Source organism: Bombina bombina, chromosome 2 (assembly GCF_027579735.1).
Source record: "Bombina bombina isolate aBomBom1 chromosome 2, aBomBom1.pri, whole genome shotgun sequence".
Classification (NCBI taxonomy): domain Eukaryota; kingdom Metazoa; phylum Chordata; class Amphibia; order Anura; family Bombinatoridae; genus Bombina; species Bombina bombina.
The window spans coordinates 275,007,828-275,030,671 of record NC_069500.1 but is presented as its reverse complement, the minus strand read 5'-3'; positions in this window follow the sequence as shown (position 1 = coordinate 275,030,671).

Here is a 22,844-nt window from a genome sequence, read left to right as displayed (position 1 = left end):
CTCACTTAAGACAACGCTGGTATTACAGGTTTTTTAAACCCGGCGTTAGCCACAAAAAAAGTGAGCGTAGAGCAAAATTTTGCTCCACATCTCACCTCAATACCAGCGTTGCTTACGGTAGCGGTGAGCTGGCTCATGCACGATTTCCCCATAGGAATCAATAGGGCAGAATCGGCTGAAAAAAAACCTAACACCTGCAAAAAAGCAGCGTTCAGTTTCTAACGCAGCCCCATTGATTCCTATAGGGAAGTTATGTCTACACCTAACACCCTAACATGAACCCCGAGTCTAAACACCCCTAACATTACATTTATTAGCCCCTAATCTGTCGCCCCCGACATCGCCGACACCTGCATAATATTATTAACCCCTAATCTGCCGCTATGGACACCGCCGCCACCTACATTATCCCTATGAACCCCTAATCTGTTGCCCCCAACATCGCCGACACCTACATTATATTTATTAACCCCTAATCTGCCGTCCCCAATGTCACCGCCACCTAACTACACTTATTAACCCCTAATCTGCCACCGCCAACGTCGCCACCACTATAATAAAGTTATTAACCCCTAAATCTCAGTCTAACCCTAACCCCACCTAACTTAAATATAATTTAAAATAATCTAAATAAAATTACTACAATTAAATAAATTATTCCTATTTAAAACTAAATACTTACCTATAAAATAAACCCTAAGCTAGCTACAATATAACTAATAGTTACATTCTAGCTAGCTTATGATTTATTTTTATTTTACAGGCAAGTTTGTATTTATTTTAACTAGGTACAATAGTTATTAAATAGTTATTAACTATTTAATAACTTCCTAGTTAAAATAAGTACAAATTTACCTGTAAAATAAACCCTAACCTAAGTTACAATTACACCTAACACTACACTATCATTAAATAAATTAACTAAATTAACTACAATTAATTACAATTAAATTAAATAAAAGTACGAAAAAAACAAACACTAAATTACAGAAAAAAATAAAAGAATTTTAAACTAATTACACCTAATCTAATCCCCCTAATAAAATAAAAAAAAAACCAAAATAATAAAAAATCCCTACCCTATACTAAATTACAAATAGCCCTTAAAAGGGCTTTTTGCGAGGCATTGCCCCAAAGTAATCAGCTCTTTTACTTGTAAAAAAAAATACAATACCCTCCCCAACATTAAAACCTACACACCCAAACCTACTCTAAAACCCACCCAATCCCCTCTTAATAAAACCTAACACTATACCCCCCCTTGAAGATCACCCTACCATGAGAATTCTTCACCCAGCCGGGCACAAGTGGTCCTCCAGAGGGGCAGAGGTTTTCATCCGATCAGGGCAGAAGAGGACCTCCAGACGGCCAGAAGTCTTCATCCAGACGGCATCTTCTATCTTCATCCATCCGGAGCGGAGCGGGTCCATCTTGAAGCCAGCCGACGCGGAGCATCCATCCAGACCGATGACTACACGACGAATGACGGTTCCTTTAAATGACGTCATCCAAGATGGCATCCCTTGAATTCCGATTGGCTGATAGGATTCTATCAGCCAATTGGAATTAAGGTAGGAAAAAGCCTATTGACTGATGCAATCAGCCAATAGGAACAGCCAATAGAATGCGAGCTCAATCCTATTGGCTGATTGGATCAGCCAATAGGACTGAACTTCAATCCTAGTGGCTGATTGCATCAGCCAATAGGATTTTTCATATTTAACTAGTGTTTGCGAGGCGGGAGTGCAGCGGTTTATGGGTTAATATATTTATTACAGTGTCCGGTCGGCAGATTAGGTGTTAAAAACTTTATTTAAGTCTTTGCGATGTGGGGGGGGGGGCCTCGGTTTAGGGGTTGATAGGTAGTTTATGGGTGTTAGTGTACTTTTTAGCACTTTAGTTAAGAGTTTTATGTTACGGCGTTAGCCCATAAAACTCTTAACTACTGACTTTTAAATGCGGTAGGAGTCTTGACAGTAGAGGGTGTACCGCTCACTTCTTCCAAGACTCGTAATACCGGTGTTAGGCAAGTCCCATTGAAAAGATAGGATACGCAATTGACATAAGGGGATTTGCGGTAAGCTCGAGTCGTGGAAAAAAAGTGAGCGGTACACCTGTACCTGCCAGACTCGTAATACCAGCGGGCGTTAAAAAGCAGCGTTGGGACCTCTCAACGCTGCTTTTTAAGGCTAACGCAAGACTCGTAATCTAGCCGAATATTTTTTCAATTTTATGACAATGTTGATTAAAATTACAAATAAGTTAGTTAAAAGGACAGTAAACACCAACAATTGTATTGTTTAAAAACACAGAAAATACCTTTTCTTATATTAAAGGGCCATAATACCCAAATGTTTAAACACTTGAAAGTGATGCAGCATAGCTGTAAAAAGCTGTCTAGAAAATATCACCTGAACATCTCTATGTAAAAAAGAAATATATTTTACCTCAAAAGTTCCTCAGTAGCCACCTCCCATTGTAAAGGATTGCTAAGCAGCATTTTAGTGTGTCTGTCCTGGGACATCCGAAGGGATGAGCATCGTGCACTCTCATATTATTTCACCAATCAGGTAAAGGAAGCTTACTATGAAATCTCATGAGAGTTAAGTCAAATCTCATGAGATCACAGTAAGAGTTCATGACCTCAGCACTGCTGATGCTGATTGGCTGCTGTTCATTTCTTCATTTTTTTTTTATTTTTTTACCTGCAGCTGGGAGCAGCTGAGTATAACTTTTTACACAGAACTTACTCTGCTGAGCTGAGGAGATTGTGAGGTAAAATATCTTCCTTTTTTACATAGAGATGCTCAGGTGATATTTTCCTGTCAGCTTTTTACAGTTATACTGCATCAGTTTCAAGTGATTTAGCATATGAGTATTATGTCCCTTTAATTTAACAGTGTTGTATAACTAACATATATGTGTATTTGTGTGTATTTATGTGTTCATATGTGTATATATGTTGGAAAAATGTCACCAATAGACTTGCTCGACACAGGGTTGCCACAAACCTTCAATTTGTAAAAAGAGAAATATCTGTGAATTGCAATAAAGCGAAGCCCAATAAAACGAGGTATGCCTGTACATTTTACCTCTGTAATTACCTTGTATCTAAGCTTCGGCAGACTGCCTCCTTATCTCATATCTTTTGACAGACTTGCATTTCAGGCAATTAGTGCTGACTGTTAAATAACTCCACGAGTGTGAGCACAATGTTATTTATATGGCACACATGAACTAACCCCCACTATCTGTGAAAAACTGTCAAATGCATTCAGATAAGAGGCGGCCTTCAAGGGCTTAGAAATTAGCATATGAGCCTACCAAGGTTTAGCTTTGAACTATGAATACTAAGAGAGCAAAGCAAATTTGATAATAAAAGTAAATTGGAAAGTTATTAAAAATTACAGGCCCTATCTGAATCATGAAAGTTGAGTTTGGACTTTACTGTCCCTTTAAGGGATCAAAACAACACTGGATCCATAATTAAGCATTCTACCAAAATGGCATCGCAACCATACCAGAAGCCATGTGTATTCCCACACAACATACAGTTGGTAACACTGGAATAAAGTTTGATTTTTCCATTTCATAACTTTGTCAAAGGATTTCTCAAAATGTCATAATGCAGAACCATATGTTTTTCTGACTTTATGTTGGAAAATAGAATTTACATATTTAAAAAACCTTAAAAAAATTGACCATTATTCCTCACTTATACTGGCTATATAATATAAGTCTATAAAAGTCTAATATAAGGAAGGCAAATATCCTGGTTGTTTCCAAGCATGATATCAGCTGCCCATACCTTTTAACATTTCCCAGAGGCTTTCTGGTACAGGAGGTGAGGACACAGTTGGCCATGATTTGGGGACAGTGCCACTGTGGGAGGGGCAGGGTCATGGAAGTAGGTGAGGTGCGTCTAGACATGATAGGGCATGTTCTGGGTGGAGCTGGAGCTGTCTCTAAAACCTGGACTATTTCTCCTGGTTGAGAAGCTGTGGTTTGCAAGTGAAACAGACCTCACAAACCGTTACAAGCCAGCGGGACTCAGAACATTTGTCAGGTCTGGTTACCAGAGAACACCAGAAAGTTGTGCTTTCCTCAACACAGTTCTAGTCAGATCTCCTCCATCATGTTCCGAATATGTAATTTGTTCAGAATCTGCTAGCTGCAAAATACACTACTTTATTCTAAACAAGCATGAAATAACTTACCAGACGCACAATTGATCTTTTAGAAAATACTACAAGTCTCATTGTGCTGGCTTTGATTTTCTGTCTGCCCGTCTTGCCGTGAGTTTAACTGCAGTATAGCCTCTTTTTACAAGCTGGGAATGATTAAACTTCAGCACACTTCACCTGCATCCTGGCAGACTTTGTCAAGAGATGCAGCTTATCTATAAAGCTTATTTTTTTAAGACAGACAAAAAATAATTAAAGAACAGCTGTAGTGTTTGAATACAGGTGCATGGGGCATATATACATATACTCAGTGTGCTGTGAGAGCTATCACTGCAACAGGGAATATATTTATGATAAAAGTGACAATGTAGAGACCCTGTGGGTTGAAATAAAGAGTGGGGGGAAAAAATCCTAAAAACATATTACTTGGAACATGCTACAAGCCCCCCCCCCCCAACATTAGTGACTTGGAGGAAACGCAACTACTAATACAAATATGTAAGGCTGCTAATAACAGTGCTGTAAATATGGGAGATTTTAACTACGATGATATAAACTAGGCCAATGAAACTAGTAATTCAGCTAAGGGGATAGATTTTTAAATGTTCTCAGGGATAACTTCTTGTCACAATTAATAGAGGAGCCAAGTGCTAGAGGATTTAGTGCTATCAAACAATACAGATATAATATCAAACATAGAAGTCAAAGAACATTTGAGTAACAGTGATCATAACATAGTCACATTTGAAATCTCTTTTCATAAGCAGTGTCTTAAAGGTTTAACTAAGACTTTTAATTTTAAGAAATCAGAATTCAACAATTTAAGGAAATCATTAAATAACATAAATTGGAAAAAGTATTCTCTAATAAAAATACAGAGGATAAATGGATAACATTTAAAACTTTGTTAAATAAATATACATATCAACAAATACCATATGGTTATAAAAATAAAAAATGCAAGCCAATGGGGCTAAATAAAAATGTGAGAATAACGCAGGGCATTTAAATTATTCAAAGAAAATAGTACAGACTCAACATACCATATTTATTAGGAATATAACAAAGCATGCAAAAAAACAATCAAATTAGCCAAAATTGAAAATGAAAAATGAAATTCAAAGGATTCTAAGAGGGATATTTATCAAGCCGTCAACCGCAAATACGCTGGAATTCCGCAGCGTAATTGTGGCGAGTTTGAATCCACCCATTTATCAAAGCCTACAGACCAGCAAAAGTTGAAATTTGTGACATAACATACGATCCGTCGGTCTCAATCTGACACAGATTGATGCTTAAGTCATTACAGATGTTCCGAATACAAATTTGGCAATATCTGACAACTTTTGCAAGTTATCAAACTTCTAACAGGTACGCTCGCCACTATTCCGGCCCAGCGTACCTGGTTTTCAATCTGCCACCCTGGAGGCCGCGGATGCCATAGGAATCAATGGGAGTCTGAAAGCAGTGAAAGCTTATGTTCGATGCTGCCAAATATCCCATTGATTTCTATGCTAGAATAAAAGTTACGTTTACACTTAACACCCTAACATAAGCCCCGAATCTAAACACTCCTAATCTGCCGACCCGACATCACCGCCACCTACATAATGTTATTAACCGCTATACCGCCGCTCCCGGAGCCCACCGCAACTAAATAAATGCATTAACCCCTATCCCGCCACTCCCGGACCCCACCGCCACTAAATAAATATATTAACCGCTATCCTGCCGCTCGCGGACCCCACCGCAACTAAATAAATATATTAACCCCTATCCCGCCACCCCTGGAGCCCACCGCAACTAATAAATAAATATATTAACCCCTTTCCTGCCGCTCCCGGACCCAACCGCAACTAAATAAATATATTAACCCCTATCCCACCGCCCCTGGAGCCCACCGCAACTAAATAAATATATTAACCCCATCCCGCCGCACCCGGACCCCACCACCACTAAATAAATATATTAACCCCTATCCCGCCGCTCCCGGACCCCACTGCAACTAAATAAATATATTAACCCCTATCCCGCCGCTCCTGGAGCCCACCGCAACTAAATAAATATATTAACCCCTATCCCTCCTCTCCCGGAGCCCACCACAACTAAATACATATATTAACCCCTATTCCACCGCTCCCAGAGCCCACCACAACTAAATAAATGTATTAAACCCTATCCCGCTGCTCTCGGACCCCGCCGCAACTAAATAAATATATTAACCCCTATCCCGCTGCTCCTGGACCTCGCCGCAACTGTAATAAAATGATTAACCCCTAAACCCCTGGCCTCCCACATCACTACCACTAACTAAACCGATTAACCCCTAAGCCGCCAGCCCCCCACATCGCCATAAACTAAATTAAGATATTAACCCCTAAACCAAACAACCCGCTAACTTTACATTAAAATTACCTCATCCCTATCTTATAATAAATTTAAACTTACCTTTAGAATTAAAATAAACTATATTAAACTATTAATTAACCTACCCTAACTATTATACTAAAATTACATTAAACTATATTAAACTATTAATTAACCTACCCTATCATACTAAAATTAAATTAAACTATATTAAACTATTAATTAACCTACCCTAACTATTATACTAAAATTACATTAAACTACCAATTGAATTAACTATATTACATATTTAAAAACCTAACCCTACTCAAATTATTTAAATCTACAATTAAAAATTACTAAGTTGCAAACAAATAACAGCTAAGTTACAAAAAATAAAAAACACTAAGTTACAAAAAATAAAAAACACTAAATTACACAAAATAAAAAAGAAATTATCAAATATTTAAACTAATTACACCTAATCTAATAGCCCTATCAAAATAAAAAGCCCCCCAAAATAAAAAAAACCCTAGCCTACAATAAACTACCAATGGCCCTTAAAAGGGCCTTTTGCAGGGCATTGCCCCAAAGAAATCAGCTCTTTTAGCTGTATAAAAAAATACAAACAACCCCTACAGTAAAAACCACCACCCACACAACCAATCCCCCCAAATAAAAACCTAAGCTCTTCATCCAAGTGGGTCGAAGTCTTCATCCAAGCGGGCAGAAGTCTTCATCCAGGTTGCATTATATATCTTCATCCATCCGGCGTGGAGCGGGTCCATCTTTAAGACATCCGGCGCGGAGCATCCTCTTCTTACGACGAATTTTGAAGAATGAAGTTTTCCTTTAAATGACGTCATCCAAGATGGCGTCCCTTACATTCCGATTGGCTGATAGAATTCTATCAGACAATCGGAATTTAGGGGGAAAAAATCCTATTAGCTGTTGCAATCATCCAATCAGCCAATAGGATTGAGCTTGCATTTTATTGGCTATTCCAATCAGCCAATAAAATGCAACAGCCAATAGGATTTTTTCCCCTTTAATTCCGATTGGCTGATAGAATTCTATCAGCCAATCGGAATGTAAGAGATGCCATCTTGGATGACGTCATTTAAAGGAAACTTCATTCTCCAAGAGACGTCGTTAGAAGAGGATGCTCCGCGCCGTATGTCTTAAAGATGGAGCTGCTCTGTGCCGGATGGATGAAGATAGAAGATGTCGTCTGGATGAAGACTTTTGTCCGCCTGGATGATGACTTCTGCCGGCTTCGATGAGGACTTCGGCCCGCTTGGATGAAGACTTCTGTTGGCTTTGCTGAGGACTTCTGCCGCTTGGATGAGGATGGATGTCCGGTCTTTGAAAACTGTAAGTGGATCTTCGGGGGCTAGTGTTAGGTTTCTTAAAGGGTTTATTGGGTGGGTTTTAATTTTAGGTTAGGGACTTTGGGCAGTAAAAGAGCTGAATGCCCTTTTAAGGGCAATGCCCATACAAATGCCCTTTTCAGGGCAATGGGGAGCTTAGGTTTTTTTTTAGATAGGTTTTTATTTGGGGGTGTTGGTTGTGTGGGTGGTGGGTTTTACTGTTGGGGGGTATTTGTTTGTTTTTTAACAGGTAAAAGAGCTAATTTCATTGGGGCAATGCCCCGCAAATGCCCCCTTTAAGGTCCATTGGTAGTTTAGTGTAGGCAAGGGTTTTTTTTTAATTTGGGGGGCTTTTTTATTTTGATAGGGCTCTTAGATTAGGTCTAATTATTTTAAATATTTGATAATTTATTTTTTATTTTGTGCAACTTAGGGCGCGATCCGATATACGGCGTAGTTTGCGGCGCAAGTGAGGGAACCCGCGTCGCCCGCAGTTTCAGCTCGTATCTCGAGCTATCCAATATACCGCGCCATCAGTTGCTAATGTGCCGTAAGTCGGATAAACCAGCAATGTCCCTTAAAGGAACAGTCATTCGTCGGTCCGGATGGATGTTCCGCGCTGGATGTCTTCAGGATCCTGCCGCTTCGCTCCGGATGGAAGAAGATCGAAGATGCCGCTTGGAGAAGATGTTTGCCGGTCCGGATGTCCTCTTCTTGCCGGATAGGAGGAAGACTTTGGAGCCTCTTCTGGACCGGATTATGGATCGCCAACCCCCGCTTGGGTTGGATGAAGATGTTGGAGCCAGGACGGATCGGTGAACCTGGTATGGTGAAGACAAGGTAGGAAGATCTTCAGGGGCTTAGTGTTAGGTTTCTTTAAGGGGGTTTGGGTTAGATTAGGGGTATGTGGGTGGTGGGTTGTAATGTTGGGGGGGGGTATTGTATGTTTTTTTTTACAGGCAAAAGAGCTGAAATTCTTGGGGCATGCCCCGCAAAGGGCCCTGTTCAGGGCTGGTAAGGTAAAAGAGCTTGTAACTTTTTTAATTTAGAATAGGGTAGGGAATTTTTTATTTTGGGGGGCTTTGTTATTTTATTAGGGGGCTTAGAGTAGGTGTAATTAGTTTAAAATTGTTGTAATATTTTTCTTATGTTTGTAAATATTTTTTTATTTTCTGTAACTTAGTTCTTTTTTATTTTTTGTACTTTAGCTAGTTTATTTAATTGTATTTATTTGTAGGAATTGTGTTTAATTAATTTATTGATAGTGTAGTGTTAGGTTAATTGTAGGTAATTGTAGGTAGTTTATTTAATTATTTTATTGATAGGGTAGTGTTAGGTTTAATTATAACTTAGGTTAGGATTTATTTTACAGGTAAATTTGTTATTATTTTAACTAGGTAACTATTAAATAGTTCTTAACTATTTAATAGCTATTGTACCTGGTTAAAATAATTACAAAGTTGCCTGTAAAATAAATATTAATCCTAAAATAGCTATAATATAATTATAATTTATATTGTAGCTATATTAGGATTTATTTTACAGGTAAGTATTTAGCTTTAAATAGGAATAATTTATTTAATAAGAGTTAATTTATTTCGTTAGATTTAAATTATATTTAACTTAGGGGGGTGTTAGTGTTAGGGTTAGACTTAGCTTTAGGGGTTAATACATTTATTAGAATAGCGGTGAGCTCCGGTCGGCAGATTAGGGGTTAATAATTGAAGTTAGGTGTCGGCGATGTTAGGGAGGGCAGATTAGGGGTTAATACTATTTATGATAGGGTTAGTGAGGCGGATTAGGGGTTAATACATTTATTATAGTAGCGCTCAGGTCCGCTCGGCAGATTAGGGGTTAATAAGTGTAGGCAGGTGTCGGCGACGTTGAGGGGGGCAGATTAGGGGTTAATAAATATAATATAGGGGTCGGCGATGTTAGGGGCAGCAGATTAGGGGTACATAGGGATAACGTAGGTGGCGGCGATTTGCGGTCGGAAGATTAGGGGTTAATTATTTTAAGTAGCTGGCGGCGACGTTGTGGGGGGCAAGTTAGGGGTTAATAAATGTAATACAGGGGTCGGCGGGGTTAGGGGCAGCAGATTAGGGGTACATAAATATAACGTAGGTGGCGGTCGGCAGATTAGGGGTTAAAATTTTTAATCGAGTGGCGGCGATGTGGGGGGACCTCGGTTTAGGGGTACATAGGTAGTTTATGGGTGTTAGTGTACTTTAGGGTACAGTAGTTAAGAGCTTTATAAACCGGCGTTAGCCAGAAAGCTCTTAACTCCTGCTATTTTCAGGCGGCTGGAATCTTGTCGTTAGAGCTCTAACGCTCACTTCAGAAACGACTCTAAATACCAGCGTTAGAAAGATCCCATTGAAAAGATAGGCTACGCAAATGGCGTAGGGGGATCTGCGGTATGGAAAAGTCGCGGCTGAAAAGTGAGCGTTAGACCCTTTAATCACTGACTCCAAATACCAGCGGGCGGCCAAAACCAGCGTTAGGAGCCTCTAACGCTGGTTTTGACGGCTACCGCCGAACTCCAAATCTAGGCCTAAATCCCCCTATACCGCTGCCACCTATAATAAATGTATTAACCCCTAATCTAATCCCCCTACACCGCCGCCAGCTATATTAACTATATTAACCCTAATTATATTAGGGTTAATATAGTTAATATAATTATTATATTATATATATTAACTATATTAACCCTAATTATATTAGGGTTAATATAGTTAACATCGTTATTATATTATATATATATATATATATATATATATATATATATATATATATATATATTAACTATATTAACTCTATCTAACTCTAACACCCCTAACTAAATTCTTATTAAATAAATCTAATTCATATTATAAACTAAAATATTCCTATTTAAATCTAAATACTTACCTATAAAATAAACCCTAAGATAGCTACAATATAATTAATAATTACATTGTAGCTATGTTAGGGTTTATATTTATTTTACAGGTAAATTGTTAATTATTTTAACTAGGTATAATAGCTATTAAATAGTTATTAACTATTTAATAGCTACCTAGTTAAAATAATTACCCAATTACCTGTAAAATAAATCCTAACCTAAGTTACAAATACACCTACACTATCAATAAGTTAAATAAACTATGAATATCTATCTAAAAATACAATTAAATAAACTAAACTAAATTACCACAAAAAAACACTAAATTACAAAAAATAAAAAAAAGATTACAAGATTTTTAAGGTAATTACACCTATTCTAAGCCCCCTAATAAAATAATAAAGCCCCCCAAAATAAAAAAAAATTCCCTACCCTATTCTAAATTAAAAAAAGTTCAAAGCTCTTTTACCTTACCAGCCCTTAAAAGGGCCTTTTGCGGGGCATGCCCCAAAGAAAACTGCTCTTTTGTCTGGAAAAAAAACACAATACCACCCCCCAACATTACAACCCACCACCCACATACCCCTAATCTAACCCAAACCCCCCTTAAATAAACCTAACAAAACCCCCCTGAAGATCTCCCTACCTTATCTTCACCACGCCGGGCCGAACTCCTCATCCGATCCTGGCGATGTCTTTATCCAAGCGGCAAAGAAGAAGTCTTCATCCCGGCAATGTCTTTATCCAAGTGGCAGCAAAGTCTTCTTCCATCCGGCAGCATCTTCCATCAAGCGGCATCTTCAATCTTCATTCTTCGCTCCTCCGACGCGGAGCATCCATCCCGGCCGACGACTGAACGACGAATGAGGTACCTTTAAATGACGTCATCCAAGATGGCATCCGTCGAATTCCGATTGGCTGATAGGATTCTATCAGCCAATCGGAATTAAGGTAGAAAAATCTGATTGGCTGATTGAATCAGCCAATCAGATTCAAGTTCAATCCGATTGGCTGAACCAATCAGCCAATCAGATTGAGCTCGCATTCTATTGGCTGATCGGAACATCCAATAGAATGCGAGCTCAATCTGATTGGCTGATTGGTTCAGCCAATCGGATTGAACTTGAATCTGATTGGCTGATTCAATCAGCCAATCAGATTTTTCTACCTTAATTCCGATTGGCTGATAGAATCCTATCAGCCAATCGGAATTCGACGGACGCCATCTTGGATGACGTCATTTAAAGGTACCTCATTCGTCGTTCAGTCGTCGGCCGGGATGGATGCTCCGCGTCGGAGGAGCGAAGAATGAAGATTGAAGATGCCGCTTGATGGAAGATGCTGCCGGATGGAAGAAGACTTTGCTGCCGCTTGGATAAAGACATCGCTGGGATGAAGACTTCTTCTTTGCCGCTTGGATAAAGACATCGCCCGGATCGGATGAGGAGCTCGGCCCGGCGTGGTGAAGATAAGGTAGGTAAATCTTCAGGGGGGTAGTGTTAGGTTTATTTAAGGGGGGTTTGGGTTAGATTAGGGGTATGTGGGTGGTGGGTTGTAATGTTGGGGGGTGGTATTGTGTTTTTTTTCCAAGCAAAAGAGCAGTTTTCTTTGGGGCATGCCCCCCAAAAGGCCCTTTTAAGGGCTGGTAAGGTAAAAGAGCTTTGAACTTTTTTTAATTTAGAATAGGGTAGGGAATTTTTTTTATTTTGGGGGGCTTTATTATTTTATTAGGGGGCTTAGAATAGGTGTAATTAGCTTAAAAATCTTGTAATCTTTTTTTCATTTTTTAATTTAGTGTTTTTTTTTTGGTAATTTAGTTTAGTTTATTTAATTGTATTTTTAGATAGATATTTGTAGTTTATTTAATTTATTGATAGTGTAGGTGTATTTGTAACTTAGGTTAGGATTTATTTTACAGGTAATTGGGTAATTATTTTAACTAGGTAGCTATTAAATAGTTAATAACTATTTAATAGCTATTATACCTAGTTAAAATAATTAACAATTTCCCTGTAAAATAAATATAAACCCTAACATAGCTACAATGTAATTATTAATTATATTGTAGCTATCTTAGGGTTTATTTTATAGGTAAGTATTTAGATTTAAATAGGAATATTTTATTTTATAATATGAATTAGATTTATTTAATAAGAATTTAGTTAGGGGTGTTAGGGTTAGATAGACGGCTAGATTTAGAGTTCTGCGGCCAAAGGGGTGCGTTAGCTACGCATGCTTTTTTTCTCCCGCACCTTTTAAATACCGCTGGTGTTTAGAGTTCACAGAATGGCTGGGTTTTCAGTGCGTTAGGCTCCAAAAAGGGAGCTAATAGCATAATTTAACCCCACTGCAACTCTCGATACCAGCGGTGCTTACGGACGCAGCCAGCTTCAAAAACGTGCTCGTGCACGATTTCCCCATAGAAAACAATGGGGCCATTTGAGCTGAAAAAAAACCTAACACCTGCAAAAAAGCAGCGTTCAGCTCCTAACGCAGCCCCATTGTTTTCTATGGGGAAACACTTCCTACGTCTGCACCTAACACTCTAACATGTACCCCGAGTCCAAACACCCCTAACCTTACGCTTATTAACCACTAATCTGCCGCCCCGCTATCGCTGACACCTGCATATTTTTTTTAACCCCTAATCTGCCGCTCCGTACACCGCCGCTACCTACATTATCCCTATGTACCTCTAATCTGCTGCCCCTAACACCGCCGACCCCTATATTATATTTATTAACCCCTAATCTGCCCCCCACAACGTCGCCTCCACCTACCTACAATAATTAACCCCTAATCTGCCGACCGAACCGCACCGCTACTATAATAAATGTATTAACCCCTAATCCGCCTCACTCCCGCCTCAATAACCCTATAATAAATAGTATTATTTATTAAATAGTCTTATTAAATAAATTATTACTATTTCAATCTAAATACTTACCTGTAAAATAAACCCTAATATAGCTGCAATATAAATTATAATTATATTGTAGCTATTTTAGGATTAATATTTATTTTACAGGCAACTTTGTATTTATTTTAACCAGGTACAATAGCTATTAAATAGTTAATAACTATTTAATAGTTACCTAGTTAAAATAATTACAAAATTACCTTTAAAATAAATCCTAACCTAAGTTACAATTAAACCTAACACTACTCTATCAATAAATCAATTAAATAAAATACCTACAATTATCTACAATTAAACCTAACACTACACTATCAATAAATAAATTAAATAAAATACCTACAATTATCTACAATTAAACCTAACACTACACTATCAATAAATTAATTAAATACAATACCTACAAATAACTACAATTAAATAAACTAACTAAAGTACAAAAAATAAAAAAGAACTAAGTTACAAAAAATAAAAAAATATTTACAAACATTAGAAAAATATTACAACAATTTTAAACTAATTACACCTACTCTAAGCCCCCTAATAAAATAACAAAGACCCGCAAAATAAAAAATGCCCTACCCTATTCTAAATTAAAAACGTTCAAAGCTCTTTTACCTTACCAGCCCTTAAAAGGACCTTTTGTGGGGCATGCCCCAAATAATTCAGCTCTTTTGCCTGTAAAAAAAAACATACAATACCCCCCCCAACATTACAACCCACCACCCACATACCCCTAATCTAACCCAAACCCCCCTTAAATAAACCTAACACTAAGCCCCTGAAGATCTTCCTACCTTATCTTCACCTCGCCGGGTATCACACAGATCCGTCCTGGCTCCGAAATCTTCATCCAAGCCCAAGCGGGGGCTGGCGATCCATAATCCGGCTGAAATCTTCTATCAAGCGTCGGCTGAAGAGGTCCAGAAGAGGCTCCAAAGTCTTCATCCTATCCGGGAAGAAGAGGAGATCCGGACCGGCAACCATCTTGATCCAAGCGGCATCTTCTATCTTCATCCGATGACGAACGGCTCCATCGTGAAGACCTCCAGCGCGGATCAATCTTCTTCTTCCGACGTCCAACTGAAGAATGAATGTTCCTTTAAGGGACGTCATCCAAGATGGCGTCCCTCAAATTCCTATTGGCTGATAGGATTCTATCAGCCAATTGGAATTAAGGTAGGAAAATTCTGATTGGCTGATGGAATCAGCCAATCAGAATCAAGTTCAATCCGATTGGCTGATCCAATCAGCCAATCAGACTGAGCTCGCATTCTATTGGCTCTTCCGATCAGCCAATAGAATGCGAGCTCAATCTGATTGGCTGATTGGATCAGCCAATCGGATTGAACTTGATTCTGATTGGCTGATTCCATCAGCCAATCAGAATATTGCTACCTTAATTCTGATTGGCTGATAGAATCCTATCAGCCAATCGGAATTCGAGGGACGCCATCTTGGATGACGTCATTTAAAGGAACCGTCATTCAGCGAGTAGGCGTCGGTTGAAGAGGTTGGATCCGCATCGGTTGGGAAGAAGATGGCTCCGCTCCACTCCAGAAGAAAGAAGATTGAAGATGCCGCTTGATAGAAGACTTCATCCCGATGATGGACTTCCGACTTCAGCCCGATGATGGAGTTCTTCAGCCGCCGCTTGGATCAAGACTTTGGACCCTCTTCTGGACCGATCGCTGAACCCGGCGAGGTGAAGAAAAGGTAGGAAGATCTTCAGGGGCTTAGTGTTAGGTTTATTTAAGGGGGTTTTGGGTTAGATTAGGGGTATGTGGGTGGTGGGTTGTAATGTTGGGGGGGGTATTGTATGTGTTTTTTTTACAGGCAAAAAAGCTGAATTCTTTGGGGCATGCCCCGCAAAGGGCCCTTTTTAGGGCTGGTAAGGTAAAAGAGCTTTGAATTTTTTTAATTTAGAATATGGTAGGGCATTTTTTTATTTTGGGGGTCTTTGTTATTTTATTAGGGGGCTTAGAGTAGGTGTAATTAGTTTAAAATTGTTGTAATATTTTTCTAATGTTTGTAAATATTTTTTTATTTTTTGTAACTTAGTTATTTTTTTAATAAATGTAGGTAGGTGGCGGCGATGTAAGGGATGGCAGATTAGGGGTTAATAATATTTAACTAGTGTTTGTGATGCGGGAGTACGGTGGTTTAGGGGTTAATATATTTATTATAGTGGCAGCGATCTCCGGTTCGGCAGATTAGGGGTTAAACATTTTTATTTAGTGTTTGCGATGTGGGGGGCCTCGATTTAGGGGTTAATAGGTAGTTTATGGGTGTTAGTGTACTTTTTAGCACTTTAGTTAAGAGCTTTATGTATCGACGTTAGCCCATAAAACTCTTAACTACTGACTTTTAAATGCGGTACCAGTCTGGACAGGAGAGGCTGTACCGCTCACTTTTAGGAAGACTCGTAATACCGGCGTTATGCAAGTCCCATTGAAAATATGGGATACACAATTGACGTAAGTGTATTTGTGGTATTTTCGAGTCGCGGAAAAAAAGTGAGCGGTACACCTGTACCCGCAAGACTCGTAATACCAGCATTAGGAAAAAAGCAGCGTTGGGATCTCCACAGGAAGATGGTAGGTAACCCTCTTCTTGACTTCAGTCCCAGGGACTTCTGCTCCTCCAGCGGGTTCACACCAGGTCCGCTCTGCTAGTAGGTTTCGCAGATACCCCGCCGGGGTCTGTTGGAAATTTCAGGATGAGAACTGCATGCTGGGAACTGTGTGTTCCTTTTGGCGTGCGTGCCGCAACTGCAGGGGACCTCACCCAGTCGCAGATTGCGTCAAAAAAAGCGAGAAAAAGGATAAGGCTGGATCACGGGGCCCTGTTGTCGGTTAGAGCAGGCACCCCGCTCCGGGTGGCTGCAATTAGACCTTGGCTAGCGCTGTACCCGGAGAGGGATGTGGCTGCCTTGCTGGAGTTGGGTCTCCAGGAAGGTTTCATTATTCCAGTGCAAGGTAAGGTTAAGGGTTCTACGGGCCACAGGAACCTGAAATCTGCTTACCAGTTTCCAGAGGCATTAAAGGAGAAATTGGGTAAGGAAGTTTCCCTGGGTAGGATGGCCGGACCATTTAGGGTAAAGCCTATGCCGGGATTGGTTATCTCTCATTTAGGGGTCGTGCCAAAGAAAGACGCATGGATGATTCAACATCTTTCCTACCCGAAAGGCAGGTCAGTCAATCACCCTTGTTTACCCATGGGGTGTTCGATTTCCTGCGCCTATCAGCTTTTTCTTGCATTGGGCTGTATCCGAGGTGATGGGGGAAGATAGAATTGCTCACTATCTGGATGATTTTCTATTGGTGGGCAGACAGGGCTCCAGGGAATGTAAGTTACTTCTGCACAGCATGAGACTATTAATGACAAAATTTGGTGTTCCCTTGACAGAGGACAAAACGGAGGGCCCTTTTACATGTCTTACATTCTTAGGGATAGAAATTGATTCTGTAGCCGAGGAATGCAGACTTCCGGCAGATAAAGTCTGGAATATGCTGGAGGAAGTGAGAAGACTTGCTTGGGCGGGTTTTTGCACGTTAAAAGAGCTGCAATCCCTGTTGGGTCTGCTCAACTTTGCAGGTCGAGTCATCCCTATGGGGAGAATTTTTCTAAAAAGGATGAAGCGCATGTTGCCGGGGGTCACCTCCCCTAAGGCAAGAATAAAGGTTACCAAAGACATGAAGGACGATCTCCAGGTTTGGGATCAGTTTCTTAGGGATTTCAATGGGGTTTGCATTTGGAGAAAACCTCAGATGTCCACGCAGTCCATTCACCTTTTTACGGATGCTGCGGGGGCTTTTGGCTACAGGGCTTACCTAGATGGTAGGTGGAGCGCTGAGCCATGGCCAGTTGAATGGACCGTTAAGGGGCTTACCAGGAACATGTGCCTCCTGGAGATTTTCCCATTCTGGTGGCGTTGGAGATCTGGGGTGATGAACTTAAAAACAGTTTCGTGGATTTTTTGGACGGACAATATGAGTGTGGTCTTTTCCATCAATGGACTCTCATCTTCATCCCCAGCAGTGGTTAGATATCTTAGGATTCTGGTCTTGGGGTGCCTTAAGCGGAACATTGAGTTTCAGGCTAGGCATGTCCCTGGGGTTGCTAATATTATAGCTGATGCGCTTTCTCGTTTCCAATGGGAAAATTTTAGGAAGTTTGCTCTTAACGCTGCGACCCTGTCCTCCTTTCCTTTGGCAGGTGGCACTGGATGGCAGTCTCTGATTCCATTACTGAAGGCGTCCCTGGCACCTTCCACTTGGAAGTCTTATGTGAGGTATTGGGAAGAATGGGTATTCTTCTGCGATGTTCAGGGATTTCCTTCCTGCGCAGGTGAGCAAGATTGGTTGTTTTGCTGGCTTGCGGAGCTTAGAACTAAGCAAGTAAAAAAGGGGGCGGTGACTGCACGGTTGGCAGCAGTATCCTTTTTCTGTAAATTGTTCACACTGACGGACTCTTCCAAGACGTTTTTGGTTTGCCAAATTCTTCTGGGCTGAGGGAGGTCGGAAGTGCGGCGACCTGACATTCGGGAACCCATAACTGCTGATCGGTTACTCCTTCTACCTGACGTCTGTTCCTCGGAATACGAGGTTCAGCTTTTTTCCGCGGCGTTCGCCATGGCGTTTCATGGTGCCCTGCGAGTGGGGGAGTTGCTATCGCAGTCTAAGATGGCAAAAGTGGGAGGCATGCTGACTGAACACGTTAGATTAGCTGATAATGGGCTATTCATTCCTAGATCCAAAGTGGATCAAGAATGTAGGGGGGCTTGGCTGTCGCTTCCTGTGCATCAGGGTTCCGCCAGTTGCCCTTATGTCCTGTTAAAGGCCTTCTCGGATGTGCGTCCAGTGGGTTCAAAGAGGTTTTTAATTCCCCAGGACAGTACCCCTCTTACGAGATTCCAGTTCCGGGGGGTCTTTTGATGGGCCGCAGAAAAAATGGGTTAAAATCCCAATACCATAGCTCCTCACTCATTTAGGGTTGCGGATGCTACAAATGTGGCAGCTTTAGGTTGGTCTGCTGACCATATAATGGCATTGGGGAGGTGGAAATCTAGGAGATACCAGTTATATGTGAGACCCCTTTTATCCCACTGCTAAGAATTACGGTGTGTTGATGTTGTGATGTTTTCACTGTTGTGGTATGAACCTAACACTTGTTTCTGTTACAGGGCCTAGCAGTGGTCCGCTTCATGCCTGGATTGTGGGGCACTTGTTCGTGCACTGGGAAGCTATCCGAGCTTCTAATCAACCTGGAGGACAGCAAATGGGGTTCTCGTCATCTAGGGTGGTTGTTAGGTGGCTAGGAAGGAGAGGCCTTTGCTGGGCAGATATGCCTGGATTACTGCAAGACGCCATGAAACGTTGGGAGAAACCCCCCATTTTGATCATCCACTTAGGTGGAAACGATCTTAGCTCAATTCCCGGAAGGGATTTGAGTGCAGTGATCCAGTCAAACCTGCGCACCTTCAAAGCTTGGATGCCTGGTGTGAGAATGGGATGGTCAAACATTATTCCTAGGTTGACATGGCGTCATATGGCCAGCCATAGGGCTGCGTTTCAGGTCAGGAAGAGGCTCAATAGGGACATAAGGAAATTGTTGTTTGAGCTGAGGGACTTTGTTGTGGAGCACAAAACCATTACGGCAGCTGACTGAAGCCTCTACCGAGGCGACAGGGTACATCTTTCGGACCATGGCATGGACCTGTTTATTGAAGACCTAAGACAGACCCTACTCCTATTTGTGTGAGTTTGGGTGGCGGTCGAGAGTGGCCCTGAATATGTGGCAAGTGGACAGTGTCCGGGGGCAGGATGTGATCGAGGTAGAGTGACGGCTACTTCCGGCCAGGGGTGATTATGTCACACGCCTCTATTGTAGGTGTGTGTTATTGGGCCAATCACTCTCTTGTGTTACCTAGTGGTGTGTACACACCCCCATCAATACGTGTGTTTCACGTCACAAACATGGATCGCTATCAGCGTTGCCAAACCTAACGTGATTGGTGGAGCGGTGTGTACAACCTAAGACCTGATAATTCACTATCTCACTTCTGAATATGATACCATGTTGTTACTAACACTTGTTAAATATACTGTTAGTCTGTTACAAAAATGAAATGATCCATATAGTTTGATTTATGAGTGAACACCGAAAAGTATAAACAAGGCTATTAAGAATTCGGTATTGTGAATGATATGTATTACATATGCAGCCTCAAGTTTTCAACCCGGGCTGTGAACATATACAATATATATTGTTATGTGAATAGAATGGCGTGAATGTGAATGGTCTGACATCTTCTGCCTAAGCTATGTGATGAATTATTATCTAAATAGAAAAATGTGTGAATTATGAAGATGTGAAAGAGTGTGTAAAATAATGACTAAACTTTAAAATGACTAAATATTAAATGTGCTCCTAAAGCGATGTGCTTGATATTGATGAATGTTAAAATAAATACATAATAAACTTAGTTCTAATAATATTCCGGCCAGGGGTGAAGTCCTCAGACAGCTACTTCTGGCCAGGGGTGAAGTCCTCAGACGTGTGTCTGGGGTGTTCCCTGCCCGTGTGATTCGAAGCCGAGAAGGGAACCTAAGCCTTTCCAGTATTGAGCTATGCTCTGCTTCCTCTCCTGCGCCCTGGTACTGCCCATCTTGTTAGCATGGGTTACTACGCATTAGCTAGTACCTGATTGCCACCCCCTGGTCCAGGTTTATTCGTGCTGGTCGTTTGGTTCCTGTGTTGCCACAATAAACATGACCTGCGGATTTTATAACCAAGAAGTTGTCTGTGTGTTTATTTCTATGTTATAAATGAAGTTAAAGGTTTACATTAAACTTGAGAATGTAAATAATATAAGGCTGATATGTTCACTGGGTATAGAGGAATGGGCAGCAATAGACAAGAAAGTGGCAGTCCTTAAACCATTCAGGGATGTAACAGAAAATTTAAGTCAGGCCAATGCAAGCCTGGGGCAGTAATCCCTTTATTCACCCAATTTATAAACAAAATGAATGGCTTTCTAGACCCTGTTTTCTCAACAGCTGGGCCTTGATGACAACAACCCGGCATACCCCTGCTGCTCTCTCTGACAGGCCCGCTACTCCACACATAAGGAATACCGGGCAGGCCTGTTAGAGTGCTATTGCACATGCAATCGTGAGCACATAGTGGCAGTTCAGTTGGAGGAAAGCATGAGGCAGTTGGGATTGGACCTGGACACCGCAGGTATGTTTGTGATACTTGCCCACTGACACCAATGAACCCATTGACACCAATAAAAATATTTATTGTTTTCCCCACTGATACCAATATATATATGACTACCGGGCTCTGAACATGTACAGCTTTACTGGGCCTTGAGGTCACTTGGTTTGAGAGTCACTGTTCTAGACAACATTGAACCTTTGCCTAGTGAGAGAGTGTATGCAGAGGTGGCTACATTCATTAAGAGGCTAAAGAATAGATATGTGCATGGCAAAAAAAATTCGGTTCAGTTGGGATCGATTCATAATTTTTCGAATTTCGGTTCGGATCGATTCGAATTCGGAAAATTTTGAATCGATTCGGTTTGGATTCGTTTCGGATTCATTCGGATTCTAAGAAATTCGGCTGGATTCGTTTCGATTCGGTTCGGAAATTCGGATTATAGTAGCGGCGATGTTGGGGGCGGCAGATTAGGGGTTAATAAGTGTAGGTAGGTGGCGGCGACATTGGGGGAGGCAGATTAGGGGTTAATAAATATAATGTAGGTGGCGGCGATGTTGGGGCAGCAGATTAGGGGTTTATAAATGTAATGTAGGTGGCGGCGGTGTCTGTAGCGGCAGATTAGGGGTTAAACATTTTATTATAGCGTTAGGTGGGATTAGACTAGTATTATGTACTGTATATTAGGTGTAACCCATAGCAGAGTGATATAACCTAATATACTGTACAATACTAGTGTAATCCATGGCCATCCGAATTTACCGAATAAATCAGAACTAATTCGGATTTATTCAGTAAATTCGGCAGTATTTTAATTCGGAAATTCGGTTCGATCCGAATCTCCGAATTTGCTGAATTTTCAGAATTTCCGAATCGATCCGAAACAAATTGCACATATCTACTAAAGAAGGTTCCATGCAGGGTGGCACCCAATAGTATATATTAGACACCATATATGACACACAATTAAGCGCTAGCTGATAGTACTTAATAACACCTTGGCATTGTGATTGGACAGGCTAGTCCAAAGTATGTGTTAGATGCAGCAGCAGAGGGGGGTATGCTAAATGACACAAAAGAGCAGAAGTTGGAGCCCCTTGCAGCAGCAGCAGCTGTACACAACTGTCCTCCACATCTGTTTCAGCTGTCCACAATAGTGGTGCTCCAAGCAAGAATTGTCAAGCAGCAGCTATATATAATCATATAGTTATATAGGTATAGATACATATTTTACCAAAATACCATCAGATATATGTAGAAATATGTATTTATGAATAAATAGAACATATTTCTCAATGTGAAGAAAATTGGAATGTGAAATATTAATATTTTCATGTCAAGTTTGTGCACTTGAGAAAACAAGATTGGGTTTACGCTCGAGTAGGGGGTTACGTTTTTTTCCACTTTTTAAGTTCCATTGACTTCTATGAGGGAATCTGTTAACGCGATTGTGATATTACCTCGAGCAAAGAGTTTTTACTTTCAACTTGTAATCGGAGCGCTACCCGACGTGCACCAAAAGCTTACATCTAGCGGAGTTAGCGCACGAGTGGGTGCGATAAATAGCGCTCCACTCATAATCTAGCCCAATGTGTTTTATTATTAAACCAAACATTTTCTTATTGTTTTGAACAGTTTTGAAATTGATTAAGAAAAACTACTACACAATGTTTCTGGTATACAAACGCAAATGTTTACAAAAGTGCACAAATCCAAAATATCTGTCTTTCACACACAATCATTTGTGTTTTTTACTCTCAACGGTGCCTGCTTTGTCATAGTTTAACAAAAATATCTCAAAATGAATTCACTTATCTTAAGGGACATGAAACCCAAAAGTATTTATTTCATGATTCAGACAGAGCATGCAATTTAAAAAAAGTTTCCTATTTATTTCTGTCATCAAAAAGGCTTCT